Raw genomic sequence first — 24,903 nt, forward strand, 5'->3', positions numbered from 1 at the left:
TTGTCTTCACAGAATCTATATGATACTGTTATTGTTATAAACTTGCGGCTCAGTAACAGTGAATGGGCCAAATTAATTTATCGATTCTCTAAAAGATTGCGTCTTGCAAAAGTACCATCCAACCGTAATGCAACAAGTGCACGAAACTGCACACGGATACAAGACATCCGCAACTTACCGACATGACTGGTGCAGAATTCATGCCTCTGCTTTGGTTGGATTTTATAGCTCACATTCATTAAAGTGCGTCCACTGGGCGAGTAAACTGGGAAAGTTTCTTTTGCATATATACTTGCATACACCAAAACCCTGTGAATGTAAGTTTACTATTTGATTCTCACCCAACAAGGTTAATGTTGACAGGACATTTGTAGAAAATAATGCACCTCCATATTTTTATCCTGACTCTTAGCTTTCATGATAAAGTCTAGGTTGAGTGCTTGGTTTGTTAGCAGCAGGAGTGGGTTCCTTTTGTACACAAATTTAAAAATTTCTTTAGCCACTTATTCCAAAAGAGGGCGCTATCCGTATTCACTTTGTATACAGTCCCACTAATATACTTATCATATGGAGTTTGCAAACTTTGCCACATGGATTATGTAATATCAGGGATGGGAACTATTAGAGCGTCTATTTTTGCCTCCAAATCAAAACTTAGACCAGCTGTAACTAAACGTGATGTTCACCTGACATTTTTAATATTGGATATCTCATGTCAGGGTTGTCATTCAGGAAAAGCTGGGTGACTACCCCATGGCAGCTGTAATCGCTGTCATACTGGTTGTCGACTATTCCGTAAGCAGATGTATATAGCTTTTTTAGTTGAGAGGGTTCTCTTCAGTGGTGGTTACATGGAGATAGCGGTTTATTTTCAGTTACGTCATGGCAGTGGGCATTTAGCTCATTATGTTCTGAGCTATGATCTCACAGCGCTGAACAAATCCCCTGCAATGAAATAGTTAAATGCAAGAAAAATACAGCTTGTGAGAGGATGCGCTATAGATTGGGAGAGGTCTGGACATCGGAGGGATGAAAACCACATCCGCTTCACAGACACACAAGATTGAACAAGTTGGGTCATTCAGGAGTAAAGGGTTAATATTGTGTCTTCGTGGGGGGTACACGAGGCCTATAATGAGGGCCCCCTCTAATTAGAGCAAGTCAGAGAGGAGACACAAACAGGATTGTGGGGAGACGGGACAGAATTGGTAGTTTGGGGTTTTCTTTGTCCTGCATTTCCCTCGACAAATTGTAGCTTTTCCGAAAAGTGATTAAAGCTGCATCTTAGCGGGCACCGATGTGAAGACAAAATCCATGAGGAGACAGAGGAACCACACCCCACGCCCCCGTCCGACCCCAAACTCAATCTGACCTGCTGGAGTAACCCTTTCAAAGCCACGAAGTAGAGTGTAATACATATACTGTATCATTGAAATACTATTTCCTGTCTTTGACCTAGCACCATAGTCTGGGCATGGGAATGTAATTTAGTATTACCTTTAAGTCTTAAAACCTTTATGTCCCCATTTTATGTGCTTTTACAATTATTCCTTCTTATTTAAAACATACTTTACAATACTTGAATTCCAAATTTTGGGACCAAGCGACTTAGATTATGCTGTCATGTCTATGTGCTATTTTTGGCCATAATATAACATGTCTCCTGTATTTTTCACCAGTTGTCCTTCTGCAGGATTTATTGCTAATGAGCAGTTGCTGTCAGGTTTATTAAGTGGGATTTCTTGCCTTATAAATGGGATTGGGACCATCAGTTGTGTTGTGCAGAAGTCTAGTGGATACACATCTGATAGTCCTACTAAATAGACTGTTAGAATTTGCATTATGGCAAGAAAAAAGCAGCTAAGTAAAGAAAAACGAGTGGCCATCATTACTTTAAGAAATGAAGGTCAGTCAGGCCGAAATATTGTGAAAACTTTGAAAGTGTCCCCAAGTGCAGTTGCAAAAACCATCAAGTGCTACAAAGAAACTGGCTCACATGAGGACCGCCCCAGGAAAGGAAGACCAAGAGTCACCTCTGCTTCTGAGGATAAGTCTATCCGAGTCACCAGCCTCAGAAATCGCAGGTTAACAGCAGCTCAGATTAGAGACCAGGTCAATGCCGCACAGAGTTCTAGCAGCAGACACATCTTTATAACAACTGTTAAGAGGATACTTTGTGCAGCAGCCTTCATGGTAAAATAACTGCTAGGAAACCACTGCTAAGGACAGGCAACAAGCAGAAGAGACTTGTTTGGGCTAAAGAACACAAGGAATGGACATTAGACCAGTGGAAATCTGTGCTTTGGTCGGATGAGTCCAAATTTGAGCTCTTTGGTTCCAACCACCGTGTCTTTGTGCGATGCAGAAAAGGTGAACGGATGGACTCTACATGCCTGGTTCCCACCGTGAAGCATGGAGGAGGAGGTGTCTGTTTGCTGGTGACTGTTGGGGATTTATTGAAAATTGAAGGCATACTGAACCAGCATGGCTACCACAGCATCTTGCAGCGGCATGCTATTCCATCTGGTTTGTGTTTAGTTGGACCATCATTTATTTTTCAACAGAACAATGACCCAAACACACCTCCAGGCTGTGTAAGAGCGATTTGACCAAGAAGGAGAGTGATGGGGTGCTACGCCAGATGACCTGGCCTCCACAGTCACCAGACCTGAACCCAATCGAGATGGTTTGGGGTGAGCTGGATCACAGAGTGAAGGCAAAAGGGCCAACAAGTGCTAAGCATCTCTGGGAACTCCTTCAAGATCGTTGGAAGACCATTCCCGGTGACTACCTCTTGAAGCTCATCAAGAGAATGCCAAGAGTGTGCAAAGCAGTCATCAAAGCAAAAGGTGGCTACTTTGAAGAACCTAGACTATAAGACATAATTTCAGTTGTTTCACACTTTTTTGTTAAGTATATAATTCCACATGTTAATTCATAGTTTTGATGCCTTCAGTGTGAATGTACAATTTTCATAGTAATGAAAATACAGAAAAATCTTTAAATGAGGTGTGTCCAAACTTTTGGTCTGTACTGTATATATAATCAGTGCAGCTGTGATTCAGCTATTACTAGAAAGTAGCATGTGAATTCAGATCTGGAGTGGGATAAACACTAGATGCAGCAGCATGGAGGACATAATAAAGCAGTGTTGCTGTGAATCCAGCTTTGGGGTGATATAAAACATTTATTAGAATTAATAGAGATCTGTGCCTGTCTCTCTCTGTTCCTCTTCCCTCCACCTTCCCTCTATAGACTTCTTTGGGAAACTGTAATCTTATTCCTTACTGAGCTTGCAGACTGTTATGTCTTAGACCATGTTGGATTTCAGCAGTTTCACCTAATGAATGATGACTTCAGAAGGCAGGGATGTGGAGGGAGAAGAAGGGGCTCATAAATGGAGAAAGAAGCAGATTTCTCCAACACTATATCTTGCAAAGTCTGTCACGTCCGCTTGTTCTGTTGACTTATGCAGCCTGTTTAAATGACTGCGACCTTTTATGCATCAGTCACTGAACCTCCAAAACTGCTCGAAACACCCAATTTTAAGCAGATCTCCACAAGCCCCGCTTATATGTGGTCCTAATCGAAGGACCGCATTAAAAAAAATAAATATGGGACTGTTGGGGTGCATGCCAAAAATGCAACCAAAAATATAGAATACACTGCCACTGAGGTCAACATCAATTTGGTGATATGGAAATCCAAGCTTAAAACTAAAGGGAACAGCACTTGGTTTGTGGACCACCTCCCAGAACGTACATCAATGATGTAGCAGAAGGCCGTCATCACGGGAGATAAACTAGATGTCAATGTGTCTAAACTGCAACTTCCACAATGCTGGGGGGCAATGCTGGAAGTAATAATCCTGAAACACAGATTAACGACCAACCCACTATATTTTGGACTCTGTACAGTCCAGTATTAGAGGTGACATGATATTATCATTACTCATTTTCCAGACAAGATGAAATTCTTAGCAGTGCGCTCAGTAATTGACTCCTTTTGCGTCAGAGTCCGTTCCCACGGAAACCTGACACTTGTTACTTTGTATCGTCACTGCATGAAAGCCCGGATAGCCGAGCGCCCATTGACGCTTTTGTCATCGACTCCGTGCGTCACATACGCGGCATCTGTCATTAGACGTCAGATTGTGACAAATGAGAGAGAAGAAATGTGAACTTTATACTGAAAAATAGTGCGGATGTTTCCCCGAAAGGCTGCAGCAGATTTTGCTCCATGAGTTGTAGTTTATCAGATGAAGTTGTATCATACAGTGGCAAAAATTACAAGTTTTATCTGTAGTATGGAAAAGTGCAAAAATTGAGAAAACTGCACCAATATGTTACAATAGCATAATAAGTACAGATGAAACTTAATAGATGGATATTCCTAACAACGTCACTCAACTAAGACAGCTCTGACCAAAATTACTTACAGCCGAAGCTAACGGACTATTCTCTATACTCCTCATTCTAGACCTGTCCTCTTCCTTCGACACAGTTGACCACTGCCTCCTACTATAGATCCTCTCCTCCTTTTGGCATCAAAGACCTCGCCTTATCCTAGATCTCCTCATACCTCACCAACCGCACATTCAGCGTCTCCCACTCCCACACTACCTCCTCATCCCACCCTCTCTCTGTTGGGAGTCCCCAAGGTTCTGTTCTAGGACCCTTACTCTTCTCAATCTATAAACTTGGCCTGGGACAACTCATAAAGTCCCATGGATTCCAGTACCATCTATATGCTGACGACACTCAGATCTACCTCTCTGGACCAGATGTCACCGCTCTGCTGTCCAGAATCCCGGAGGGTCTATCAGCCATATCCTCCTTCTCCTCTCGCTTCCTCAAACTCAATGTGGACAAATCTGAACTCATCATCTTTCCTCCATCTCACACATCTTCCTTACATGACCTATCTATCGCAATTAACGACATCACGCTTTCCCCTGTACCGGAAGTCCACTGCTTCGGAGTAACCCTTGACTCTGCCCTGTCCTTCAAACTGCACATCCAAGATCTTTCCACCTCCTGTCGCCTCCAGCTCAAAATATCTCCAGAATCCGTCCTTTCCTCAACTGTCAATCTACTAAAATGCTTGTACATGCCCTCATCATCTCCTGCCTTAACTACTGCAACATCCTTTTCTGTGGCCTCCCTGCTAACACCCCTGCACCTCTCCAGTCCATTCTTAACTCTGCTGCCCGAATAATTCATCTCTCTCCTCGCTACTCCTCTGCTTCCCCCCTCTGCAAATCTCTTCACTGGCTCCCATTCCCTCAGCGTATCCAGTTCAAATTACTAATACTGACCTACAAAGCCATCCACAACCTGTCTCCTCCATATATCTCTGAAGAAATCTCCTGATATCTTCCCTCACGTAATCTCCGGTCCTCCCAAGACCTCCTTCTCTCCTCCACACTTATTCGCTCTTCACCCAACCGTCTCCAAGACTTCTCCCGAATATCCCCCATCCTCTGGAATTCTCTGCCCCAACACGTCCGACTATCAACCACATTCGGATCCTTCAGACAGAAACTGAAAACCCATCTCTTCAGGAAAGCCTACAGCCTGCACTGACCCCGCTGCCTCCTCACCACTACTGAAGCTACCGCCTCACCAACACCGGAGCTCCTACAACCCTCAACCTGCTGTCTCCTTCCCCACCATCCTGTAGAATGTAAGCCCGCAAGGGCAGGGTCCTCACCCCTCTGTATCAGTCTGTAATTATTAGTTTGTTTACTGTAAGTGATATCTGTAACTTGTATGTAAAGGTACCTTTACACTAAACGACTTACCAACGATCACGACCAGAGATACGACCTGGCCGTGATCGTTGGTAAGTCGTTGTGTGGTCGCTGGGGAACTGTCACACAGACAACTCTCTCCAGCGACCAACGATCAGGGGAACGACTTCGGCATCGTTGAAACTGTCTTCAATGATGCCGAAGTCCCCCTGCAGCACCCATGTAACCAGGGTAAACATTGGGTTACTAAGTGCAGGGCCGCCTTTAGTAACCCGATATTTACCCTGGTTACCATTGTAAAAGTAAAAAAAAAACACTACATACTCACATTCTGATGTCTGTCATGTCCCCCGCTGGCGTCCACAGGGTTAAAACTGCTTTCGGCAGGAGCGCTGCTAATGCACGCGCTGCTGCCGTGAGTTTCCCTGCACTGACTGTGTCAGCGCCGGCTGTAAAGCAGAGCAGAGCGGTGACGTCACCGCTGTGCTCTGCTTTACGGCCGGCGCTGACACAATGGACGCCGGGGGACGTGACAGACATCAGAATGTGAGTATGTAGTGTTTTTGTTTTTTTTACTTTTAAAATGGTAACCAGGGTAAATATCGGGTTACAAGTGAACACATCGCTGGATCGGCGTCACACACGGGTCTACGTGGACCCCAGCCTCTCCCCTATGTCAGGCCCTTCACTGGCTTCCTATTGCCCAGAGACTCCAGTTCAAAACCCTCACAATGACATACAAAGCCATCCACAACCTTTCTCCTCCATACATCTGTGACATGGTCTCCCGGTACTTACCTACACGCAACCTCCAATCCTCTCAAGATCTCCTTCTCTACTCCCCTCTCATCTCTTCTTCCCACAACCGCATCCAAGATTTCTCCCGTGCTTGCCCCCCTACTCTGGAACTCTCTACCCCAACACATCAGACTCTCGCCTACCATAGAAACCTTGAAAAAGAACCTGAAGACTCACCTCTTCCGACAAGCCTACAGCCTGCAGTGATCCTGAAGTTACTGAACCGCCGCGCAACCTGCCCTACCCTCTCCTAGTGTATCCTCACCCATCCCCTGCAGACTGTGAGCCCTCGCGGGCAGGGTCCTCCCTCCTTATGTACCCGTGTGCCTGTTATCTGCTCATGTTTAATGTATTTGTCTATATTTGCCTCGTATTCACATGTAAAGCGCCATGGAATAAATGGCGCTATAAAAATGTATAATAATAATAAAAGACAAACGGTGGTTAAAATGAGTCTTTGTCTCTGGAGGTCCTCACTGGTACTATAGTCCCAGAACAGCTCGCTGGTTTCAATGGGACCTGTGTAATGCTTCATTCCCCCTGTGGTGGCGCCGTAGGAATATTGAACACTAATTACTTATAATTGTTGGAGACAATTAAGAATAACAAGAAAAAATTCAGAGTAAAATTTTAGATAAAGAAATGCACTGTCGAATAAAAGGAGATGGATCACTAGCCAACTTTCTACAGTCATAGACTTTGTCCAACCGAGACCTTGGTGACTCAGAGGCTTAGTCATGAAAATGATGTGTTCAGGGGGCTAGATACCCCCTAGATCCAGGGATACTAAGTTCGTGGTTAGTAATGTCAGGCTCACTGTGTACTACTCAGCAGAATGGTTTTCAAGTCAAAAACATATGGGAAGAAAAGCGAGCGTTGGTGAACATTAAAGGCATATAATGGATGTAATTACCTTAATAAAATGTGCGGCTTCAGTTCCCATCAATTCTTATTCTGCTCATGTACAGGGTATTGGTTTATGATGAGCAGGATGAGCCCTATAGAACAAATCCAGTTGCACCTCCCAACCGTGCTCATCTGGGTTCACATAATTAAACTACCTGTACTAGGATTAGCATGGGACTGGGTTTCCTTGTGCCAAACAGGGAAAATTATTTAGTGGGCTCTTCCTCCATCAATGCAAAACAAGCACATTTCATGGCAGATCATCGTTAGTCATGACAAGTTACTGTCTCCAAAGTCCTGTCCGAATGGGATTAGTTTATGATGGACCATTGGCACCGATTGTGTGAAAGCCTGGCTTTATCAGATGATTAGGATTGTTGTACAGTATGTAGGGGAAGAGGTTACAGTATATGTGCAATTGATACCTGTGCACCAATATATTGTAATATCACCAGGGTCTAACTACCCTGTTTCCCCGAAAGTAGGACCCCCCCGAAAGTAAGACAGGGTGGGGGTTTCGGGGGGGTCCTCCAATGTAAGGCCTCCCCCGAATGTAAGGCAGGGTTGGGGGGGCCGCTGTGAAATGTAAGGCCCTTACCTTTGGGCCGCCGCTGTCCCCCATTGGGTCCCCAGGCTCCAGAGGTGTCCTCAGGTGCAGCTGGGCGGGTCCAGCGCTCATGGGGTTAACTCGCCGTGTTAACCCCGCAATCCGCCCAGCTCAACAGCTCATTGGCCGCCCCTGCTCCCCACGTCACCGCCGGCCCCCGGCTCGAGCGCTGATTGGCCAATCAGCTCGAGTGCTGATTGGCCCAGCAGCTCGGGCTGTAATTGGACGCCCCAGCCCCACGTCACCGCTGTTTCCCTGCTGATTGGCACAGCGTTCCCTGCAGCACAGGCCTTCCGCACCCACAGCCGCACCGCAGAGGAAAACGTCCAGCATTTAAAAACCAAGTAGGGAAACGTACTGTATAGGGTATGGGGCTGTGTGCAGTGGGATACGGCACTGTTATGGGGTATGGGGCTGTGTGCAGTGGGATACGGCACTGTTATGGGGTATGGGGCTGTGTGCAGTGGGATACGGCACTGTTATGGTATGCAGGCAGAGGGTATACGGCAATTACCGTACAGTACCGTACCGTAGTGTGTTACTGTTACCGTACTTTGATTTGTTGTCTGCTTTCCAGTTGAACGGTGTAACGTTAAGTACTGTACTGAATTTGAAAATTGTCATTTTTTTTTCCGGCTAATGTAAGACCTCCCCTGAAAGTAAGACAGGGTGGGACTTTTTGGGGTAAAATTAATGTAAGACAGGGTCTTACTTTCGGGGAAACACGGTATCTACCATGAATAATCCTCAATCATATAGATTACTTTATTACCAAAGGCATTAGTGCTATTGTAGACATGCAAGTCTTGGGGTATGCACCCGCGATCAGAAACTACTGCGGGTTTGACGTTGCGTATTTATGTCGCGTCAAACCCGCAGCGGCCTGCTGTGACAGCATAGTGGATGGGATTTCTAGAAATTGCATGTCCACTATGCGTGTATAGTCGCCCTCGGATCATCTGTGGAGACTGACATGCGGTGCGTCTTTCCAGACAGCAGCATGTCAATTTCTCTTGCAGAGATGCTAGTCTCCTCAACAGAAATTACATCAATAAAAATTTACTGCGTGCGTCCAAAGCGCTGCTAGTTCTAGATTGTGGCACCCAGCATTATTATTTCTCCAGGGAATTCACGCTGAACCTCTCATGTAATATTTATTAAAGACTTCCAGGAACTTGTTGGATTTACATCTATTTTTGATAATACTGTGATTAAATTTACTGAGCAACACTGAGTCACATAATGATAAAACAAATGCATACAAATTACTTTCACACAACTAGACATAAATAGCGTGAAAAGTCACTAATCAATTCAATTAAGGTGATTACATTATCCACTGCTAAAACTAATTACTATTGAAAAAGGCACAGATTAGTCTTTTGTACATGTTCATTTCACATAATTGTGTGCTGTATGTCCTGATTTATGATCACCTCAACAATCGTAATGTAATCTTCATTATTAAGATTCTTCTTTTTCTCCCCATTGTGGAAGTGGAAACCTGAACTTCTGGCCACCATCTAGGTAGCAGCAATCACTGACTGTAGGTAATAACACTTCCCCATCATCAATGGTTATCAGACAGGTAGGCCTGACCAAATCCTAATAAGCAAAAGTCTATAGATCATTACAAATTATCAGCAGGTAATGAAAGTCTAAGGTATAAGAGAGGCTGTGACTGTGCAGCAGCATCCATATCAGAAGGCAATGTGACATAAGAGAAACTGTGACTGCGCAGCAACGAGCCTATCAGAGGCAGTGTGACAAAAGAAAGGCTGCGGCAGTGCAGCAACAAGCATGTCACAGGTAGTGTGACAGAAAAGAGGCTGCGGCTGTGCAACAGCATGCATGTCACAGGAAGTGTGACACAAAAAAGGCTGCGGCTGTGTAACAGCATGCATGTCACAGGAAGTGTGACACAAGAGACACTGGCTGCGCAGCAACGAGCAAGTCACAGGCAGTGTGATACAAAAGAGGCTGTGCAACAGCATGCATGTCAGGAAGTGTGACACAAAAGAGGCTGTGGCTGTGCAACAGCATGCATGTCGGAGGAAGTATGACACAAAAGAGGCTGCGGCTGTGCAACAGCATGCATGTCAGAAGAAGTGTGCCACAAAAGAGGCTGTGACTGGCTGTGCAACAGCATGCATGTCAGAGGAAGTGTGACACAAAAGAGGCTGCAGCTGTGCAACAGCATGCATGTCAGAGGAAGTGTGACACAAAAGAGGCTGCGGAAGTGCAACAGCATGCATGTCAGAGGAAGTGTGACACAAAAGAGGCTGCGGCAGTGCAACAGCATGCATGTCAGAGGAAGTGTGCCACAAAAGAGGCTGTGGCTGACTGTGCAACAGCATGCATGTCAGAGGAAGTGTGACACAAAAGAGGTTGCGGCTGTGCAACAATCGTAATGTAGTCTTCATTATTAAGATTCTTCTTTTTCTCCCCATTGTGGAAGTGGAAACCTGAACTTCTGGCCACCATCTAGGTAGCAGCAATCACTGACTGTAGGTAATGTGATATAGAAGATGCTAAGCACAGCCTAAATAGGGGAGGTGCACAGTCATAGGTGCCCAAACCTGAACGTATACAATATAAAGTGACTAGCACACTCCAGGGTGTTGTGATGCAAAAAAGTGGGGATTTATTACATACAGTAAATCACAAATGTTTTGGTCGATACTGGACCTTCATCAGTGTGCTAGGTATAATTGTATACTTATATGGCCCCAGAAACAATAGAATACTCGGATTTGCATCAATCAGACATGCTGGAAAAAAAGGCAACAAGCCGGGAGGAAACAGAACCAGGCTGGTCAACTGACGGTGAGTCAGAATAATAGGTGGCGCTGAGGCTTAAAAGAGCTGTCAGTACGCCGGGACACTAGGGATAAATGCGGTATCCACAGCTAATAGTGTGTGCCATACAAGTATACAATTATACCTAGCACACTGATGAAGGTCCAGTATCGACCGAAACGTTTGTGATTTACTGTATGTAATAAATGCCCACTTTTTTGCATCACAACACCCTGGAGTGTGCTAGTCACTTTATATTGTGACTGTAGGTAATAACACTTCCCCATCATCAATGGTTATCAGACGGGTAGGCCTGACCAAATCCTAATAAGCAAAAGTCTATAGATCATTACAAATTATCAGTAGGTAATGAAAGTCTAAGGCATAAGAAAGGCTGTGACACAAAAGAGGCTGCGGCAGTGCAACAGCATGCATGTCAGAGGAAGTGTGCCACAAAAGAGGCTGCGGCTGTGCAATAGCATGCATGTCAGAGGCAGTGTGACAAAAAAAGGCTTCGGCTGTGCAACAGCATGCATGTCAGAGGAAGTGTGACTCAAGCAAGGCTATGATTGCGCTGAAATTGTCATGCAGTGTTTGTTAGATATAGAAATGGCTACTGTTAATTTGCACCTGTACACACCAGCATTCTGTTTGAAAGCGACAGTCAGTCTTTTGTTATTTACTAGAGAGGGGGAACTGCACAGCAGCATGCATGTCGGAAGGCAGCTCCCATGCAGACTCTGTTTCTTCCATCTATTCTCCTTGCAGCATCACTTTCATCAGTGCGAGCCTATTCGATCTGTTCACCCAGGCCAAGAGCTTCCACCTCACCAAGATGAAATATAACATAGGCCATGAGCCCGGAACACTCTGACCAATGTTTTATTATTCAGAAACCTGCAAGAGCCAGCAGTCATCTCAGATAGCATGGTTACAGATGAAAAATCACATAAGAAGCTGTGATATTCACACTAATGTTCCTTTAAATTATTTGCATTCAATTAAGAGAATTTTCCCTTCATATAAAGTGATGGAATATTGCAGATGATCGCGGGGGTCTGACCTTTTGAGACCCCAACATATTTGTTCAGCACTGTGCACGCTTCGAAAGTTTCCATGCACAGTGAGATTGTGGTGAGAATACAAGACAAAACCAACAAAGGTATCCAGCCATATTGTATATAAAACGTTACCAATTTATTAGTAACAGCTGTCACAATTCCTCCTATCAGTGGGTCTGGACTCAGTTAATGACTGTTCTGCAGTCCTATCTAAGGCAGGGGTGTGCTGAGCTGTCGTTATGGTGATTGACAGCTCATACATCCAATTAGGAGCTGGGGCGTGCTGAACGGTCAGTATCTTGAGTGACAGTTTAGCCATCCAATCAGGACCAGTGCGTGCCAGGGTTTCCTCCATGTGTCTCGTCTTCCGAGTAATTACCTTGCTATTTAGCTGGCTCTCTGCCTCATATTTCTACCAATTGTAGCTTTGTCCAAGAGGCGTGTGCTTGCTCTGAGCTCCTAGTCTTGTATTCTGATCTTTGCTGATCAACCTTGGATTTGCCTTGACCATCCATTTGCCTAGCACTTTTGTCGTGATCCACTGCCTTCTTGGAATGGAATTCTGGCCTTGCACAGTTACCTGACTACTCCTTTGTCTCACCCCTCTGTCTATGATGTACCCTCCTGTCTTTTGACCTCGGACCATTTGACTACCCATCCTCACGACTTATACGTCCAGGAGGAGGAGGACAGAGTAGTGTCACTTGCTCTTGGCGGTTAAGAGGTCATTGGTGACCTTGGTTAGGGCAGTTTCAGTGGAGTGGTGTGACCGGAAGCCAGATTGTAAGAGGTCAAAGAGGGAGCAAGAAGAGAGATGAGAGGACAGTTCAAGATGGACGTGTTGTTCCAGTAGTTTGGAGGCATAGGGGAGAAGTGATATAGGGCGATAGCTAGATACAGAGGATGGGTCAAGAGAGGGCTTTTTGAGGATAGGTGTGATGGAGGCATGTTTAAAGCTTGAGGGGACAACACCAGTTGTTAGTGATAGGTTGAAGAGATGGGTTAGGGTTGGGATGAAGACTGTGGTGAGGTTTGGGATGAAGTGGGATGGGATCGGGTCAAGTGCACAGGTGGTGAGATGCGATCTTGAGAGTAGAGTGGAGAGTCGATCTTTAATGGTGGAGAAGTTGGTTTTGGAGGTGGAGGGCTGGGAAGTCGGGAGGAAGGGCTCTGGGGGTTGTTGAAATGAGAATACGCTTTTAATATTATGAGTTATCTTAATGCTCATGAGCTAGAACATCCTGAGAGACATATTCTAGATACTTTTCATGCAAGGTTTAGTGACATCACTATGTAGGATGAATGATGTCATGGACCAATGGATGTAGCTGCAGCACTTCATCGACTGATATTCCAACACAGGAGGAGAGCTACCTACTCCTCCCTGTGTGTCTATGATGAGATAGGGGGGCTTAGTTCGTAAGCTTGGCCAGCCCCCTTCTCCATCTCCGACCTGAGTTTTAAAAACGACTATTTTTAAAGGGGACCTGTCACTTGCCATAGACACGTAATTTTACTTGGTGTAAATGCTGCTGTTCTCCTGAATTCGGCTGTTTTTTCTTTCGTTCATGCACCTTTCCATTCTTGATATGGTCTCTTCTTCCCTGTATGTAAATAATCTTTTTTACTAAATCAGGTGTAGTCTTCAGCATGGCGCCCACAGAGAAGAGCTGAGGACCACACCCACTTGGTTAACAAGATTAGATTTACATACAGGAAAGAGGAGGTCATCTTGGGAACGACGAGGCGCAGGAACAAAAGAAAAACTTTGCAAGATTGAGTAAAACAGTGGTATTTACATCAGGTGAAAAAAATACTTATGACAAGTGACAGGTTGTATACGCAGACTGTGAAACCAGCCATAAAGACAGTCTGCATTTTTGGACCAGCCGCAGATCTCTTGACCTGAGCTCAACAGCCTCATAAAAGGAAAATAAGAAAAAATTGGAGTCCGGCTCAACAGAACTGGATTTTCCTTTTCTTTTTCAAAAGAAAATATAATGCGTACAAAAGAAAAATTTACATGGTCGACATGACCCAGTCAACGCGTTTCGACCGCACTAGGTCCAGTCCTGTTGAGCCGGACTCCAATTTTTTCTATTTTCCTCGATGTGAGGCGTAGGGCGAGGCCAGTGTCTGAGCCCCAGGAGGATGAGCATAGAGCAACTGGGTGAGCTGGAATCCAGTTTCTATAAGCCTCATAAAAGCCTTAAAGCCTTTGAGTTTGGGTCGGAAACGTGGTCCGTACACCGACCATGGAACTTGGATATGTGTTCCTGGCCTAGCAATGAGGTAAACATCTTGGTCTGCACAGCTGATGGTTTTGCTTTTAGTTCTATATGTAATTTTTACGCTTCCCACTCCTTTACAGATCTACAGATCCTTCAGATCGTTCTTCTAGGAACGTTTTTGTACATATTCATGGAAAAGATTTTAATGGAAAAGATATAGGATCAGTGTGTCCAAGCTAAGCTGATGTGAGTTGAGGGTCCTGTCACACTGACGAAGGAACATTTGGCTGTCAGATGCATCGCCATATGAAATAAAGTTCATCCATTTGACTTAATTAACTGCAGCTCTGTTCATCTGGTTCATATCGGGAACAGGGTGGGAGTGGAGATGGATCACATATATTATGGATGTCCCTGTCTAAAAATGATGCAGGTCATTGATCTCATGCCGATAGCGACAATTTGCATCTGTAGCAACCGTCAAGGTAGAAGATGGAGGTCTCCAAAAGTAGCGGTTGCCAAATTCCCTCACATGGAACACAAGAATATTTGGATATGGATGTATCTGTAGGGGCCAGGGATCGCAGAATAATTCGATTAATATATAATCCAGATTGTGGTGCCAGAAATGGGCCTGATTTCAATGCAAAAAAATACACTAGAAAATCACTCAACAGGAAGCACCTGCCGCCTACAGCAGTCCTGGGGTCAATTGCAATAATGAAAACAAAAGAAAATTATAATTACAATCGGAGAAAAGGAAATTATGATCATTAGCCATCTTTTGTGTTTAAAGGGATTGTCCAAGACTCTGATATCGGACCATAAGCCTTTCAGACATTCGTGTAACATCGTCTACCGGCTGTAGGTCTCCTGACTCAAACTTGACAATCTCATGGAAATATATATTAGCAAGTTCCATTCAGGTCAAGAGATTTGCAGCCAGTCTGTGCATCCCAGTCTGTACAAAGAATAAGGCTTTAGAATAGATCATCAACACCTTATTCCATCGATCACTTGTTTGCATCTCCAGCAGCGAATGCTGAAAGTTCACAGTGTACAGGGCCGGGACAGGAAAGCTGCATGCGTGTTGCCTGTAAGCTTTTGGACACTCTGTGGCAATACTTGGTGATGTCAGATGCATCGATACATAATTTCCCAGAGTCTCACAATAGGATTCAGTTTGGGGAATGTGAGGGCCAGTGAATGGCTTCAACGCCGTCATCATCCAGGGACTGCATAACACTTGGCTACAAGATGCCAAGCAATTGTAAGGCACCAGAAGGTACCCTGGGCCAACTGCACTAGTGTAAGGTGTGACAATAGCTCTGAGGATTTCATCCCTGTGCGTAACAGTTGTCGGGGCACCGTTGGCTATCACATGATGGTTTGTGTGACACCCACAATGATATGTCTTCCCAGACCATCACTGATCCAATGCCAAACCAGTCATGCTGGATAATGTAGCAGCGTAATGTTCACCAGGGATCTCCAGAACCTTTCAATCTGTCACATGTGCTCAGTATGAACTCGCTCTTATCTGTCAAGGGAATGGGGTGCCAATTCCGGTAATGACTAGTCTGGTGTTCGCTGGTAAACGGAAATTGAGCTGCATGGTGCTGGCTGTGGACACAGGTGCCTCTACAGGATCTGACAGTGCTCTTCTTCTTTATCCTTACCCAATGGAGCAGATACAGATATTGGCTTTGGTGCTGGGTAGATGCCCTTCTATGGCCCTGTCTGGGTCATGGGAGTCTGTAAGGCAAACAGGTGAGGCACGCAGTACACGGATAGCTGGAATACTGGAAACTGCAGGCAGGAGACCATGGACAGGCAGCAGAGATGCTGGAAACTGCAGCTGGAATTCTGGAAACCGCAGGCAGGAAGGAGACGTCCAGGTTATCTCAGACAGTCAGCTGTGATGCTGGAAACCGCAGGCAGGCAGAAGACATCCAGGTTACCACAGACAGGCAGCAGAGCAGGTCAAGGTGCTTAGAGCAGCTCAGAGTGATAGAAGCACTGAAGTCTTAATAGCAAGATACAGGTGTGTGTCTTGGTGAGCCTTATATAGGCCGGCAGATGAGATGATCACATGGTAGCACACCGGGCCATCTGCAAAACCAGACGTGGAGCCCCTCAGAGTTTAACGGACCAGAGTGAGGGTAGTAAGGCCTGAATCCGTGATAGAGGTGTAACAAATTATTTGTGGCCCCCTTCCCTTTTTGGGGTTGTCTTGCTGTTCACTCCAGTGCTTCTGTTGTCACTTTCATTTGCACCAAAGCAGGTGACGATGATTCACAATCACTTTTGCTTCCGGACTGCAAAGATAAATATCCCTGAAGTGTCATTAATTTAGGATTATACTGAAATGTGCAACAGTTGCCAGCCAGAATGTTTTTGGAGCGTGGTGTATTCGGTGGAGTTTGGTGGCTCTGTTGTTGAAGATGGTGCTTTTTGAATGTCAAGATTACCACAGTTTGGCCAACAGCTAAGTTGTATGAGCAGCTTCTAAAATCTATCAGTTCCTTACCCTAGTACCCCCTACAAGAGGTTATGGACTGTCCTCAGCAGATTCTCCCTCCGCTGTCCTGTAAGGGGTCAGTATTTGTATGCAGGTGGGCTGTAGAGATGTGCAGAATCCAAATTCAAGTCAAGTGTCAACTCCAGAGAAATGGCCAGAATGATACGAAGATAAGACATAACTAGGAAGAGGATCTGTGTATAGGGAAGAGCCGGGTAACATTTTCCATATTTTCGGGCAGTAAAACAGTTAACAGAACCAACGTGAATTACTAGCTGGATCCTGAGCTGCGCAGAAGAGTAATTAAAATAATCGTACAGAACATACACATGGGCTTCCTTAGCTTTCAACACGACTGACCGCGATGTAAAGCTGAAGCCCCACCACCGTGTCATGAGACACCCCTTGTGGTATTGCTGGAGGGTGTTGTGCTGCATGTTAATGCCGCGGTCGTAATACTCCTGTTTTTAATTTAAACTTGTAGTTAACTTCAAATAGATTTCGTCAGCTCTCCACAAATAGCAACGATGGCCTATAATAAGCAGCTGTGCCAGGAATGGTAGGGCTGTAGTGCATGGAGAGGGTTACAGCATCCCACAGCAGGCAAACCAGATCTTCGCGCCAGAGTTATGGTGTTGGGTGTACAACCGGCCCATCTAGGAAAACCACAGTGCTCGGAGAGCAAGAAACCACAGGCTGGGAATGATCTCCCTGCTAAGCCCTCTCATAGGGGTGCTGGATACCAGCTACTGGTTGGGTTGTGACTTGCCAAAGTGGGTCCAATGTGGGGAGTGTTTGCTATCCCTATAATACTACATGTGGATAAATATAGAGTAATTTTGAATGCATCTAAAGGCTTTTTATCCTTGGCAGACCACAGTAGTTGTAATAAAATCGAGCCAGATATAAACTCTGCGAGATATTATTGATTTGATTTCCAAGATGACTTTGTCTTGGGGAACAACATGTTAATGCAACTCTGGGCAAATAAACATCATTTTCTAAATATTTTAAAAATATGAATCTGAAAATTGCTTCCCCCGAGTGAATATTTTGTAGGCCCACCTTTCGCTGAAATTACTGCTGCTGTCTTTTGGGATCTGTCTCTCCAGCTTTGCACATCTAGAGGTGACATTTCTGCCCCTTCTTCTCTCCACACTTGCTCTCGATCAGTGAGATTTGGATGTACTGTAGACGTCCGTGATCAACAATATTCAAGTCTGTCATAGATTCTCCAGGATTTGGGTCTGGATTGTGACTGGGCCATTCACACACATGAATATGCTCTGATCTAAACCCTCCTTTGTAGCTCTGGCAGGATGTTTAGTGTTGTTGTCCTGCTGAAAGATGAACCTACGTCCCAATCTCAAGACTTGTGCAGCTGCTAACAGGTTTTCCTCCAGGAATGCCCTGGCTATAGCTCTACCCATCTTCCCATCAACTCTGAACAGCTTCCTTGTCCCTGCCGAAGAAAAGCTTCCCCATAACATGATGCTGCCTCCATCATGTGTGACCGTAGGGATTGTGTTTTCATGGTGATGTGCAGTGTTCGTTTTCCACTACATATAGATTTAGTATTTCACCCAAAAAGTTCTCCTTTGATCTCATCTGACCAGAGCACCTTCTGCCACATGCTTGCTGTGTCCTCTACATGGCTTCTTGCAAACTGTAAACGGGACTTCTTATGGCTTGCTTTCATAAATGGATACTTATGGCTTGCTTTCATAAATGGATTTTCTAATAGTTGTTTTGAGGACAGACTCTCCCACCTGAGCTGTGGATCTCTGCCGCTCCTTCAGTGACCATGAGCCTCTTGGCTGTTCCTCTCACTAGTGCTCTCCTTGCTTGGGATATCAGTTTAGGTGGATGGCCATGTCTTGGTAGGTTTGCAGTTGTGCAATATTCCTTCCATTTTTGGATTGTTGAATGAACAGTGTTCTGTGATATGTTGTTCAGATCTTGGGCTATTTTTTAATAACCTAACCTTGCTTAACTCTTCTCCACAACTTTATCCCTGGCCTGTCTGGTGGGCTCCTTGGTTTTCATGATACTGTTTGTTCCATAAAGTTCTCACACAAACCTCTGAGGACTTCACAGAACAGCTGTAGTTATACTGATAAGAAATTACACACAGGTGGATTCAATATATTATTTATTTGACTTCAGGAGGCAATTGGTCACTCAGGATTTTATGAAGGGGTGTCAGACTAAACTGGGCTCAATACTAATGCACCTCAAAATTTTCAGATCTACATAAAAAAAAAATTGGAAAGCCTTATATAATTTCCTTTACACTTCACAATTACTTGCTACTTTGTGTTCGTATATCACGTGAAATGGCAATAAAATACATTTAAGTTTGTGGGTATAATGTGACAAAATGTGAAAAAATTCACAGGGTATGAATACTTTTTCAAGGCACTGTAGTTGGACACTCTCAGGGCTGATTGGGGATTGTGGGAGTGTTTAGAAATTCAACCTTCTCAGGTCAGGAGACCTGGTTGGGATGGACATAGCGATGCCAGCTCTTTCATGTTTCATAGATGCATGAAAACAGTCTAAGGCCGGTTTCACATGTCAGTGGCTCCGGTACGTGAGGTGACAGTTTCCTCATGTACCGGAGCCACTGACACACGTAGACACATTAAAATCAATGCATCTGTTCAGATGTCATTGATTTTTTGCGGACCGTGTCTCCGTTTGCCAAACACGGAGACATGTCAGTGTTCGTGGGAGCGCATGTATTACACGGACTCATTAAAGTCAATGGGTCCGTGTAAAAGCGCTGTCCCCCCCACTGGTGCTGAAGCCGCGATTCATATCTTCCCTGCAGCAGCGTTTGCTGTAGAGAAGATATGAATAATTGTGTTTAAAATAAAGATCTATGTGCCCACCGCCCTCCCTCCCCCTGTGCGCCCAACCCCCCCTTGCCCCCCGCTGTTCTGAAAATACTCACCCGGCTCCCTCGCTGGCTGACGCTGCTTCCTGTTCTGGCCGCATCTTCTACTGTATCAGCGGTCACGTGGTGCCGCCGATCACAGTCATGAATATGCGGCTCCACCTCCCATAGGGGTGGAGCCGCATATTCATTACTGTAAATGAGCGGCCCCACGTGACCGCATACAGGAGAAGATGCGGCCAGAACAGGAAGCAGCGCCGGCGAGGGAGCGAGCCGGGTGAGTATTTTCAGAACAGCGGGGGGGGGGGGGGGGTGGAGGGGGCGCAAAGGGGGTGGGAGGGCGGGGGGACAAGGATATTTATTTTAAACACAATTATTCATATCTTCTCTACGGCAAACGCTGCTGCAGGGAAGATATGAATCGCGGCTTCAGCACCAGATGCTGGTACGTGTGGTACCCAGCACGGTGCATGTGGTACCCAGTGGGCACACGGGCGGCACACGTGTGCCGCACGTGTGCCACACTGATGTGCCACAGAAACGTAGGGGCACACGGACACGGATAATTCCGGTACCGATTTTTTCCAGTACCAGAATTATCTGGACATGTGAGACTGGCCTAAGGGTATGTGCACACATTTAGTATTTGGTGCAGAAATTTTTACATCTATTTGCAGTAAGAACACATCGTAAAATAGTTGGCACTTAGCATTAAGCACTTTGCAAAGCGTGCAGTAGTCTATCATTATTTTTTGTCTGCGCTCTATTTGTGACCCACTAATGTATAGGACTTACTATATTATTTTGTAACTACGGTTTTCTGGAGATTTGTCTTGTCATTATGACATTTAACCCCTTAATGACAGCCAATACGTCTTTTAACTGACCTGAGATATTAGGGAATAGCCTCCCCATACAGGTGACAATCCAGCAGCTGTCGGCTGTCCACTATAGCTGACAACTTGCTGTATAAGCCACGATCAGTGTTTGCACCGTCCAAATCTGTTTAACCCCTTAGATGCTGCTGTCAATAGTAACTACTTCATTATAAATGGTTAACAGACTGTGGGGGCTTCCTGTTTATCCCAGTTGGTGCCCTCAGATCATGATTGTGTGGTCCTGATGTTTGCGATGGCAATTCATGACCAAATAGCGGCCTTAGAGTCTGCCGGCTGGTGTAACCTGTTCAGAAGATAGAGGCATTTAAGTGGTAAAAATACACATTTTCATTTCTGTCATGCCACTTTGCATTAGTTCCTGAAAAGAACCTGAAGGGTTAATAAACTACCTGACTGCAGTTTTCAATATGTCAGGGGGTGCTGTTTCTAAAATGGTATCACTTTGGGGGGTTTCCCAATATATGGGACCCCTAAAGTCAATTCAAAAATGGATAGGTCCCTAAAAAATAAATTTTGTAAATTTCCTTGAAAAAATGAAAAATTACTGCTACATTTTTAAACCTCCTAAAATGCTAACAAAATAAAAGAACATTTTATAAATGATGCTGATGTAAAGCCGACATGTGGGAAATGTTATTTATTAATGTTTTGCTATGGTATGACTATCTGGATTAAAGGGATAATCATTCAAAGTTTGAAAATTGCAAATTTTTTAACATTTTTCTCAAATTTCTGATATTTTTTATAAATAAACACAAAGCATATCAACCTAAATTTACCATGATCATAAAGTATAATGTGTCATGAAAAAACAGTCTCAAAATCACTGGGATTTGTTGAAGTGTTCCAGCGTTATTACCACATAAATTGATACTGGTCAGATTTCAAAAATTTGGCTCCGTCTCTAAGGGGTTAAATTATAACACCTTACATGTATGTATGCCTCTCCCCCTTTTGATTGCACCTACGCACTAGGCACTTTTTCTTCAACATTGGGTTGGGTGTTATTTTACCCAGCGATTGATTGCACAGAGGGCATTTCATTTCATACATAGGTATATATATGTGCTGTATGATCATTTTTTTACATCATTTACCTTGGGTCATACCTGTAATATTATTTGTGACATTGTATATAGGCCCTGTCTCCTATGTGTTCTTCTTTTTGTGATTCCAGTAGCTTGATTTGGTATTTTAACTATTTTTAAATATATTCAATAAAATCTATCATGTTTTATTTTTGCATTTATCGTCTTTCCTACACTTGATGGTAGTGTTGGTGTGTATTTAGTTTAATCGTAAAATAGTTGCATTTTTGCTGCTTTTTTTTTTACATGTGTTTTTGTTGCAGATTTCTCCCATCTCGTTAGTATGGGTGAAATCTATAGTAAAAATGCTGAAAGAATTGACGCTACATATTTAAATCTGCAATTCACAAATTAGCAACGTGTGCATGAGACTTCAGGGATCATATTCACTTTGTGGGCATCAGGAAACCTTTGAGGTTTTGTGACAAATCTGCGCTGAAAAAAACCCCAAACAAAAATGCAACAAATCTGCAACGTGTGCACAGGCCCTAAGAGGGAATGTAACTGGTGGCAAATGGACGCAAGCGGCTTTTGAGCCAAAACGGGTTGACTTTCTACCCTATTGGACCTGTTACTCTTCTAAAAAGAAAGAAAAGTAAATCAATGGAGGATCGTCGCTCCATGTAATAACACATTGACACCTGTTTGTGCTCTAACTCATCTGTTTTCCCCTCTCAGGTTTTTGTGTAAAGTGATGAAAGCACCCTTCCTTTCCCATGAGAGAACACCTATAGTAAATGCATCTACTGCACACAGGCACACTTGATGATATACATTCCAAGTCTATACAGTCACATACAGCCCCAAATAATGCAAACGTTCATGTAACTGACATAAGCCAGAGTTTACTTTACTAGAATAAACACTAACGGAACAAAAGTAAACATTGCAAATCAATCAGGCTGATACATGACATCTCTGCATTAGATCCATATGGCCCCAAGCTCCAGGCTTCCCTCTTTGATGAAAGGTAAATATAATTTCCTGCTCTCAGATTGACGTTAACTGTAGCAATCATATAATAATGAAGGCAGCATTTATGGTCATTTTACATTATGAATTACTTGTATTCTGAAAAGGTTTATGCCCGGTCCTTTAATTCAGACTTTAACAATTTCCTAGGTTGGTCCCGGTCCTGGGATCAGTCACCGCCTTATGGCGACTACGCTACTATGAACGCGTGAAAAGTCCGGAACGAACCAGGTGTAGTCACTGGCAGAGGAGACGGAATGTGACAATCCAAAAGATGAGCCCAAGACGTAATCAGGAGACGATCAGGAATCAAAACCAGGAAAACTAAACTACAACTTTGACTAATTTTAAGAAGCTAGGCAGAGAAAAGGTTGAGGTCAAGGTCAGTGTCGAAAGTAAGGGCGCACAGTCAACTTAAAAGCGCCAATGTCGCATACCATGTAACTTACATCGCTGGTTACGTTTTATCCTCAACTGAGCACTTTCAGTGAATAAAGAAAGAAGTTTGTTCACAAGTTTGTTGAGCTGGATTTTCTCCTGGTAATGTCCTCTGTTCCAGAACAGCAGCTAGGAAAGGTGAAAATTGAATTTTACATAGCGAGTAAAATAATAAAAAAATATCCTCAGCTTGTGCGCTGTGGAATCATCTCATTATCATCAAATATCAGGGTTAGGATGTCAGGTGGCACCTCTGTTATAGAGCGGGAAGCAGATAATACAGGAGGCGCTGAAAACAGCTCCTTCATCCTTCTCTGCACAGTGACCTCTGCATTTGTCACAGTGCATGCCCACAACACAATCCCATAGAACCTCTAATGTATATATGTGACAAGTAGAAGCTGCACTGATGATTTAGTATCATCCAGCAACTAGAGGGGTTAAAGTGGTTACAGGAGAGGGAGTGGTCAGCACAGCCCCAAGGGATTCTGGGAAAGTTGTTGTGTCAGGTATCTCCAGGAGAAAGCAGCCTGAGAGAGAGTCTCCTGTCAGATTGAACTAAGATAAGGTGCCAAGACCAGTTCTTTCAGGGAAGTGACTGCTGGAAGCATAGAGGCAGTCAGTACAGCCAGGAGATCTTTGTTGCCTGAGATAAGAGTGTGAGAGAGCAGACAGCACTGGACTCATCCTCCTCCTCCACCTCACTGCATGTTGAAGGTATAGTGCTACTTGGTGTAAATACACTGTGTGTGAAAATAAATTGTCTGTGAACAGACTTTCAAATGTGCTGTGATGGAAAGTAGCTGATTAACACCTTATAATCAACCTCTGCCTGGAAGCTGTGTCCTCACATGAATGTGAAAGATTCTGGTTAATGGTTGCCCTGACTAAAATCCCTTCAAGATTCCATGATTCTCATGTTACTGTGCCCTGCCTCCCCATACTGAGTGGCGGACATGCAACATATACCACCAATGCTGTGTACAGGGGTGGATTAAGGGTAGCCAGGGCCCCGGGCTGTTCAGACACTGTGGGCCCCCCGGGTCATGTGACGGGGGTCATGTGACATACCCGAGCCAGATTATTCCAGAAAAATGGCCGGGCCCTACTCTACTGTAACCTATTAAATATTTGTTAAAATCTGCAATACAATTTAGGTATATTTTGACCAATAATATCACATACAAGGAACAAATACCACCGCACCATGACCAGACCACAAATTACAACCACAGTGATCGAATAATATCACATACAAGGAACAAATACCACCGCACCATGTCAAGACCACATATTACCACTTGGTGACCAAATAGCACATACAAGGGACAAATACCACAACACCATTTCCAGACCACATATTACCACCACATAGTGACTGAATACTACAATACTGATCAGTAATAAAAAAAAACAAAAAAAAAACAAACAAACACAATACTATCACTATAAGTGCCAGTATTCACAAGGAGATCTGTACTTAGTATGCAGTGTCTGTGTAGAGGTCATACAGAGATCACTGGTGGTATTATACACAGGAGCTCTGTATATAATGTATATGGAATACAGTGATCACTGGTGACATAGTACACAGGAGCTCTGTATATAGTATACAGTGTATAGTGTCAGTGTATAGGTAACAGTGACGTCTCTAGGTGAAGTCCTTCATCTTTCATCCAGCAAAGACCGCCATCATTTTTTCCAGCCAGGACTCGTTTCTGCAGGAAATAACACAGTTATCTCGAGCTCCGCTTGCAGAACACATTACTTAATTTTTCACAACTTCTACATTACACCACATGAAGAAAAAAAGGCGATATAGTGTCACTCTGCACAGTAACAGGCCTGCCCCCTCATTTAAAACAGTATACTCAAAAAAATAAAATAAATACATCACTGCAGTAATAATATCCCTTAATTAGCCCCTATGGT

At 44.2% G+C, this 24,903-nt stretch overlaps 1 long non-coding RNA gene across 2 annotated transcripts in view; it reads left to right on the plus strand.

The window, feature by feature from the left end:
- LOC138649612 (uncharacterized) overlaps positions 1-24,903 on the plus strand; it is a 91,819-nt gene that overhangs the window by 38,371 nt on the left and 28,545 nt on the right. Inside the window, exon 4 of one of the 2 annotated variants that reach the window (XR_011315331.1) lies at positions 22,684-23,048. The exons of the other annotated variant lie outside the window; for it this stretch is intronic. This is a non-coding gene — a long non-coding RNA (uncharacterized lncRNA). Of the gene's footprint in view, positions 1-22,683; positions 23,049-24,903 lie in introns of those variants that run through there. 2 annotated transcript variants of the gene reach the window in all.

Source organism: Ranitomeya imitator, chromosome 9 (assembly GCF_032444005.1).
Source record: "Ranitomeya imitator isolate aRanImi1 chromosome 9, aRanImi1.pri, whole genome shotgun sequence".
NCBI classification, from domain to species: domain Eukaryota; kingdom Metazoa; phylum Chordata; class Amphibia; order Anura; family Dendrobatidae; genus Ranitomeya; species Ranitomeya imitator.